Source organism: Zingiber officinale, chromosome 4B (assembly GCF_018446385.1).
Source record: "Zingiber officinale cultivar Zhangliang chromosome 4B, Zo_v1.1, whole genome shotgun sequence".
NCBI classification, from domain to species: domain Eukaryota; kingdom Viridiplantae; phylum Streptophyta; class Magnoliopsida; order Zingiberales; family Zingiberaceae; genus Zingiber; species Zingiber officinale.
In genome coordinates this window covers 56,687,870-56,695,500 of record NC_055993.1, presented here as the reverse complement: position 1 = coordinate 56,695,500, position 7,631 = coordinate 56,687,870, and the positions used below count along the sequence as shown (strand labels likewise).

The 7,631-nt window shown below is 40.5% G+C and overlaps 1 non-coding gene across 1 annotated transcript; it reads left to right on the top strand.

Moving 5' to 3' along the window:
- Positions 1-6,802: 6,802 nt before the first annotated feature.
- On the top strand, positions 6,803-6,874 carry TRNAD-GUC. Its single transcript has one exon. It is a non-coding gene; the product is annotated as a tRNA-Asp (tRNA).
- Positions 6,875-7,631: the final 757 nt, after the last annotated feature.

Sequence of the window (7,631 nt, the reverse complement as noted above, 5' to 3'; positions counted from 1 at the left end):
AAGTTAACCTAGCATGTTCATGTATCTCCTAATAATATGATATGAACTTAGCTAGGAGTTTACACTTGCATGTAGCCCATAGCATAATTTTTCTCCTTATGGGTGGTTCGGCCATTATGAGTTAAAAGCTTAGATATGTCTCACATGATGCGTGATGAATTAGGAAATGTTATTTACGGATGCTATGCATGTTTATGATATGATAAATGACATGTTGATTATGTATGCTTATGATCCATGCATATGCTTTGTGCTCAATTATGCATGTTTATGATATGATAGATGACATGATGATTATGTATGTGTTGGAACCCCAAGGTTGTTTTGGTGTGATCAACAAGTTAAGTTAGGTCCTGCGTTGTTTTAACCTTGTGTCTAAGTGTGCAGGATCTTAGGAGCACAGGTACTCGAGCGGAAGACGCAGCTAGCGAGAAGGAAGATACGCGGTGCAACCGAAGGACGAGGCGCTGCGGAAGAGTACCCCGGTGGACGAGAAGGAAGCGTGCGGTGGTTCCGAGGGACGAAAGCCGGAGCGGAAGATGACTCGGGGAGTAAGAGACGCAGCTAGCGAGAAGGTCGGCACTCGGTGTGACCGAGGGATGAAGACTGCGGATGAGTACGCTGGTGGACGAGAAGGAAACACGCAGCGATTCCGAGGGACGAGAAGCCAGAGCGGAAGGCTGCTCGAGAAGACTGGAAGTTGGGTCGGGTGAGCCCTTTTTCCGAATGGCAAAGATCACCCAAGCGAGCGGATCCGGAGGAGAAGAACCGGACCGAGAAGGGACTGAACCAGAGAAGAGGTCCCGGACAAAAAAGTCAACGCTGTTGACTTTGGGCTCCGGGGCACCTGGAACAGTCCGGGGCGCCCGGAACAGTCCGGGGTGCCCGGAGCCATCCGGGGCGCCCGGAACCCTTCCGGGCGCCCGGACCCTGATTTTGACCAGGATCACGATTTACGCGATCTGAACGTTGGGGGATAATGTTTTATCCCCCCAGGGCGCCCGGAACCCTTCCAGGTGCCCCGACCAAGGCTATAAATATAGCCTTGGTCCAGAAGCTTTTCAACGAACTCACTGATTGTAAATCCAGTGCTTGCACGCTCTCTTTTAGTCTAAGCTTCTGTTTTCTGTGCTACATTGTTGTACGAGGCTTCTCCGCCTGAAGGAGACTTTTAGTGAGCTTAATCTTCCTTGGATTAACAACCACATCGGTTGTAACCAAGTAAACCTTTTGTGCCTCGCTTTTTTCTTTATGCTTTTAATTTATCAGCTTACTTTATATATGTAAGTGTTAGCTTAAAGAGTTCGAGGAGGGTTTGTCTTTTTATGTTTGCAGGATATCCAACCCCCTCCTAGCCGGCCGCAACGGTCCTACAAGTGGTATCAGAGCCGAGTACGCCTCAGAAGGACTAACCGCCGTCTGAAGCAACAAAACAATGGCCGGAGCTAGCGACTACCCACCAGCATTCGAGGGGGAGCTTGCTTCTTGGAAGCAACAAATGACGGTATTTCTTAACTCTGATATTGGTATTTCTCTAATAATAAAAACAGGTTTTGAAGCACCAAAGACAACGAATTGAGAAGAACTCGATCTACGCCTATGGAACAAGAAGCAACGTGACGAGTTAATGGCAAACGGTCGGGCAGAGTTTCACATTTTAACCGCAATACCAAACGAAGACTTTGATAGAGTTGGCGAATACAACAACGCAAAAGAACTTTGGGAAAAGTTCCTAAAACTCTACGAAGAACCGATTGAAGTCGTCCCCTCAATAGACATCGAGCCGTCATCAGAAGAATCCGAGACGGAAGAAATTACCGAGACAGCCCCAACAGCCGAAGTACATCTCGAGATCGATAAAAGTGAGAGAATCTTTGGAAGAAATTAATTCAACAGGGGGAGAACCAACGACCAACGAGGTAAGTAAGGTATGGTCTCTATCCTCTGAACAACCGGTTAATTCAATAGAAAATTTGCCAGAAGATTTTTGCGATTTAAAAATTGAATTACCGAAAAAGTTTTTTGAATTAGAAAATCAATTATCAAATTTGTCTTGTAAATTTGAAATATTATCCAAATAAATTTTCAAATTAAAAAATATTTTGACAAAAGAATTATGCAAATTAGAAGAATTTTTTGAATTACAAATTACTCTCTCGAAAGAATTTTGTGATTTAGAAATTGAGTCACCGAAAAGGTATTTCGGATTAAGAAATCTATTGTTAATAGATTCCTGTAAATTAGAATATTTGTTGTTAAAAAATTCTTGCAAATTACAAAATATTCTTTCGAACGAATTTTGCACATTGCTGAAAGAATTTTTTATATTGTCGAAAATTTTTATCAAGTTAGAATCTATGCTATTTGAATATTTTTGTGAAGTTGAAATTCAAAAAATAATAGAAATTAACATGATACAAATTATTGCATGTTTAATATCTGTGGCTTTATATTTGAAAAAGTGTAATTTGAGAAGTTATGAAAAATTAAAATGAAAATTTAAAACTTGCTGATATAAGTATCAGTATAAAAATAAATGCATAGAAAAGTTTTTTTTAATGCTATCAATTTTTTTAAAAAAAAAATTTGCATAAATTTTTGGGCTTAAAAAGATTTATTTATGGTGAAAACTTAAAATTTTTTCAAAAAGTCATTCTTTAACTCAGAAATTTTTTTCTTTAACTTGGAAATATTTTTTCTCCGAAAAACATTGAAATAGATTTCTATAATTTTTCTATGTGTCAAACCCTTAGATTTTTTTTCTTAAAACCCCATTTTTTTGTGATCAAAGGGGGAGAAGGGAAAGTATAAGTCTAGGGAGAGGTAGAAAATTGACAATTAAAATTTAAAATTTTTGAAATTCAATTTTTTCTATTATGTTGCATGTTATTGCAATAAACTGTTTTTATTCTATGTCTATTTGTAACCCTAGCTTAACTTGGGTTGATCACACCAAAAAGGGGGAGATTGTTGAAACCCCAAGGTTATTTTGGTGTGATCAACAAGTTAAGTTAGGTCATGCGTTGTTTTAACCTTGTGTCTAAGTGTGCAGGAGCTTAGGAGCACAGGTACTCGAGCGGAAGACGTAGCTAGCGAGAAGGACGGCACGCGGTGCATCCGAGGGACGAGGCGCTGCGGAAGAGTACCCCGGTGGACGAGAAGGAAGCGTGCGGTGGTTCCGAGGGACGAAAGCCGGAGCGGAAGATTGCTCGGGGAGCAAGAGACGCAGCTAGCGAGAAGGTCGGCACGCGGTGCGACCGAGGGACGAAGACTGCGGATGAGTACGCTGGTGGACGAGAAGGAAACACGCAGTGATTCCGAGGGACGAGAAGCCGGAGAGGAAGGCTGCTCGAGAAGACCGGAAGTTGGGTTCGGGTGAGCCCTTTTTTCGGATGGCAGAGATCACCCAAGCGAGCAGATCTGGAGGAGAAGAACCGGACCGAGAAGGGACTGAACCAGAGAAGAGGTCCCAGACAAAAAAGTCAACGCTGTTGACTTTGGGCTTCGGGGCGCCCGGAGCCATCTGGGGCGCCCGGAACCCTTCCGGGCGCCCGGACCCTGATTTTGACCAGGATCGCGATTTACGCGATCTGAACGTTGGGGGATAAAGTTTTATCCCCCAGGGCGCCCAGAACCCTTCCAAGCGCCCCGACCAAGGCTATAAATATAGCCTTGGTCTAGAAGCTTTTCAACGAACTCACTGATTGTAAATCCAGTGCTTACACGCTCTCTTTTAGTCTAAGCTACTGTTTTCTGCACTACATTACTGTACGAGGCTTCTCCGCCTGAAGGAGATTTTTAGTGAGCTTAATCTTCCTTGGATTAACAACCACATCGGTTGTAACCAAGTAAACCTTTTGTGCCTCGTTTTTTTTTTTATGCTTTTAATTTATCAGCTTACTTTATATAAGCAAGTGTTAGCTTAAAGAGTTCGAGGAGGGTTTGTCTCTTTTTGTTTGCAGGATATCCAACCCCCTCCTAGCCGGCCGCAACGGTCCTACAGTATGCTTATGATCCATGTATGTGCTGTGTGCCCAAATGATGCATGTTTTATGATATGATAACTGACATGTTCATTATTTATGCTTATGATCCATGCATGTGCTGTGTGCCCAAATATGCATGTTTTATGATGTGATAAATAACATGTTCATCAAGTATGTTTATAATCCATGCATGAGCTATGTGCCCAAATATGCATGCTTTATTCCTCATGATATGATAAGATAAGATGTGTTATGTTATGATATGAACCATGCTATGATAGTTTACTTTGTATGGCTTGTACCAAGGGTGGGCTCCATAAACGCCCCTAGGCCGACGAACTATGAACGGGTCTAGTAAAGGGATGGGCTCCTTAGTACGCCCCTAGGTCGACGGACTATGAACGAACCTAGATCCCTAGTAGGTTCAGGGCTAGCTACCCTGTCCTAGGGATTGCGCGCATTTATGTATGTATGTGGTACAAGCCGGACCCTCATGATGATATTATGTTCAAGTACTATATGCTATGTTTTAAACCATCTTGCATATGACATGACCCATGTTTTAAAAGACATTTTGCATGATACGATATATGATTTATAGGACATGATGATTGATGATATGATACAGCATGATGTTATTTATGAACTGATATGATGTGATTTATGATATGACATGTTATACTCTTATGATATTTGGCTTTATGATATGATTTAGTATAATGTCCTGATTTATGATATAACATGTTATGCCCTTATGATGTTAGATGATCATATTCTTATGGTTGTATGCTTATGTGTTTATGCATTGATATATGGATTTTGTGAGTAGGAAAGGATCTTACTAAGCCTGTGTGCTTACAGCTTACTTTCCTTGTACCACAGATAAGGGCAAAGAATGGATGACCTAAGGGAGCTGCAGGAGGGGCAAAGAGATGTGTGTGGTGGTGGCTCTGCTAAGGCAAATGAAGACCTGCTTAAGTTATTTAGTTATGTTAACATGGACTAGTGTGTTATGTTATTGTCTGTATGATTTCAAGATATTCTTATGTGATTTTCTTTATTTTCCAAAAGAAATTTTAATATGCATATATGCTTCCGCAATTAGAAATAGAAATGGTTAAGTACGTAACCCCGCACCCTACTAGCAAGAGGGATGGGGCGTTACAACATGTACTTAAGGAACATAAATATACAAATAGGGGTGGTGATTCCAGGTGACTTAGAAGGTAATAGGCAAGATAGTACATGACCAATATAAAATGTGGAGATCAAAGTATATAGTCTAAGTAAAAAAATAAGAACATGATCATATATGACATAATAAATGCACATTAATATAACTAACATAAAGAATGAATAGACCTAATCTGGATCTAACACATACGGTATAGTGATAAGTAAACTCATTAAGGATTAGCAATAGATTTACTCGTAACACCTGAGCAATATAATCGACAGCCTATACATGTATGATAAATGAACATGTATGAAGCATGACCACCATATGCAACAATCACATCTCAAGCAAATGCAAAAATCTCAAGAAAATACAAAAATCACAAGCATCATATTCATTTGCACATATATGCATCACTCCTACACTCCACTCATGGCTGCCACTACATCTGAGTGACCGAGCGAGCAAGATTGTGATGACTGCTTGTGTCTCCGGCTACCACTACATCTAAATGGCTGAGATGGGCAGGATGTAGAGTAGCTATCTAGGTACATAGTAATGAGGGCCGGACTTCAGCCACCACCTACTCCACAATTGGCCGAGCTTCAACCGGTGGAGAACTTCTCGGCGGTGTCATCCCGATCATCTGGAGCCATCGGAGAGTGTTCTCTCCGGCGAAAATCTGCTCACGGCGAGTTCTCTGTTTTCTCCAGATTTGGAGGTGGTCTTCCAAATCTGCGCTCCGATTCCATTCAGTGACGCTTGGAGGTGGTCCGCCGGCGTTATTGAGCTTCATCCGACGCTCATCCGCAGTCCACATTTTCACTTCAGATCCAGAGAGCTCCGGGATGTAGATTTCCATCATTTTCGACATTTTTGGGTTTTGGGATGTTCTTAGCTCGTCAGGGGTGGTCCGTCGGCGTTGCTGAGTATACCTGGAACTGAGACGCAGCTGAGATGCTCCACTGAGGTCCGAAATTGGGTGGTCTCGATTTTGGCCTCTTGTGTGACGGCTTGAGTGTGAAGTTTTGTGGAATTGGTTGAGGGATTGGATTGGTTAGGGTTTATTTCTTTTTGCTTCTGTTTTATAGCTTAGAACTTGTTTCTTTTAATGATTGTTATGTTTTAGCAAGTAATCTAGCATTTCATTTCATAGTTGAAGCTTAATTTGTGTTTATTTGATGTTTGGTTAATTGTTTAGTGTTTAAGTGTTAAGTTAGGGTTTACATTTTGCTGTAGATCATATTTACTTGTGTTTTTGTATTTCATTTCTAGTTTAAGTGTGTGTTAATAATTTAATCAAAACGTAGAGTGACAATGCGTTTGGGTTTGATTGTTGGCACACAAGTGTTCATTGGCACATAGTTAGGTTTCACTCTTGCATTAGATTAGTTTTTATTTGCTGTGCTTTACTTTTGTAGATTTAGATTCAAGCTTAAATCCCCCATTCCATTTTTATATCGAAAACCCCAAAAATAGAAATAAAAATACAATCCTAAATTACATCATACTGTTGGTTCCTCGAGAGCGATCATGGGCTCGTTACTACAACATTATTGTTTAATTAAGGGGTTCAGTGGATATACAAATTGTACAATTTGATTAGCGGATGTGACAAATTTGCTTATCAAATTTTGGCGTCGTTGTAGTATAATGGTAAGTATTCCCGCCTGTCACGCGGGTGACCCGGGTTCGTTCCCCGGCAACGGCGCCAAAAATTTGATAAGCGAATTTGTCACATCCACTAATCAAATTGTACAATTTGTATATCCACTGAACCCCTTAATTAAACAATAATGTTGTAGTAACGAGCCCAGGATCGCTCTCGAGGAACCAACAGTATGATGTAATTTAGGATTGTATTTTTATTTCTATTTTTGGGGTTTTCGATATAAAAATGGAATGGGGGATTTAAGCTTGAATCTAAATCTACAAAAGTAAAGCACAGCAAATAAAAACTAATCTAATGCAAGAGTGAAACCTAACTATGTGCCAATGAACACTTGTATGCCAACAATCAAACTCAAACGCATTGTCACTCTACGTTTTGATTAAATTATTAACACACACTTAAACTAGAAATGAAATACAAAAACACAAGTAAATATGATCTACAGCAAAATGTAAACCCTAACTTAACACTTAAACACTAAACAATTAACCAAACATCAAATAAACACAAATTAAGCTTCAACTATGAAATGAAATGCTAGATTACTTGCTAAAACATAACAATCATTAAAAAAACAAGTTCTAAGCTATAAAACAGTAGCAAAAAGAAATAAACCCTAGCCAATCCAATCCCTCAACCAATTCCACAAAACTTCACACTCAAGCCGTCACACAAGAGGCCAAAATCGAGACCACCCAATTTCGGACCTCAGTGGAGCATCTCACCTGCGTCTCAGTTCCAGGTATACTCAGCAACGCCGACGGACCACCCCCGACGAGCTAAGAACATCCCAAAA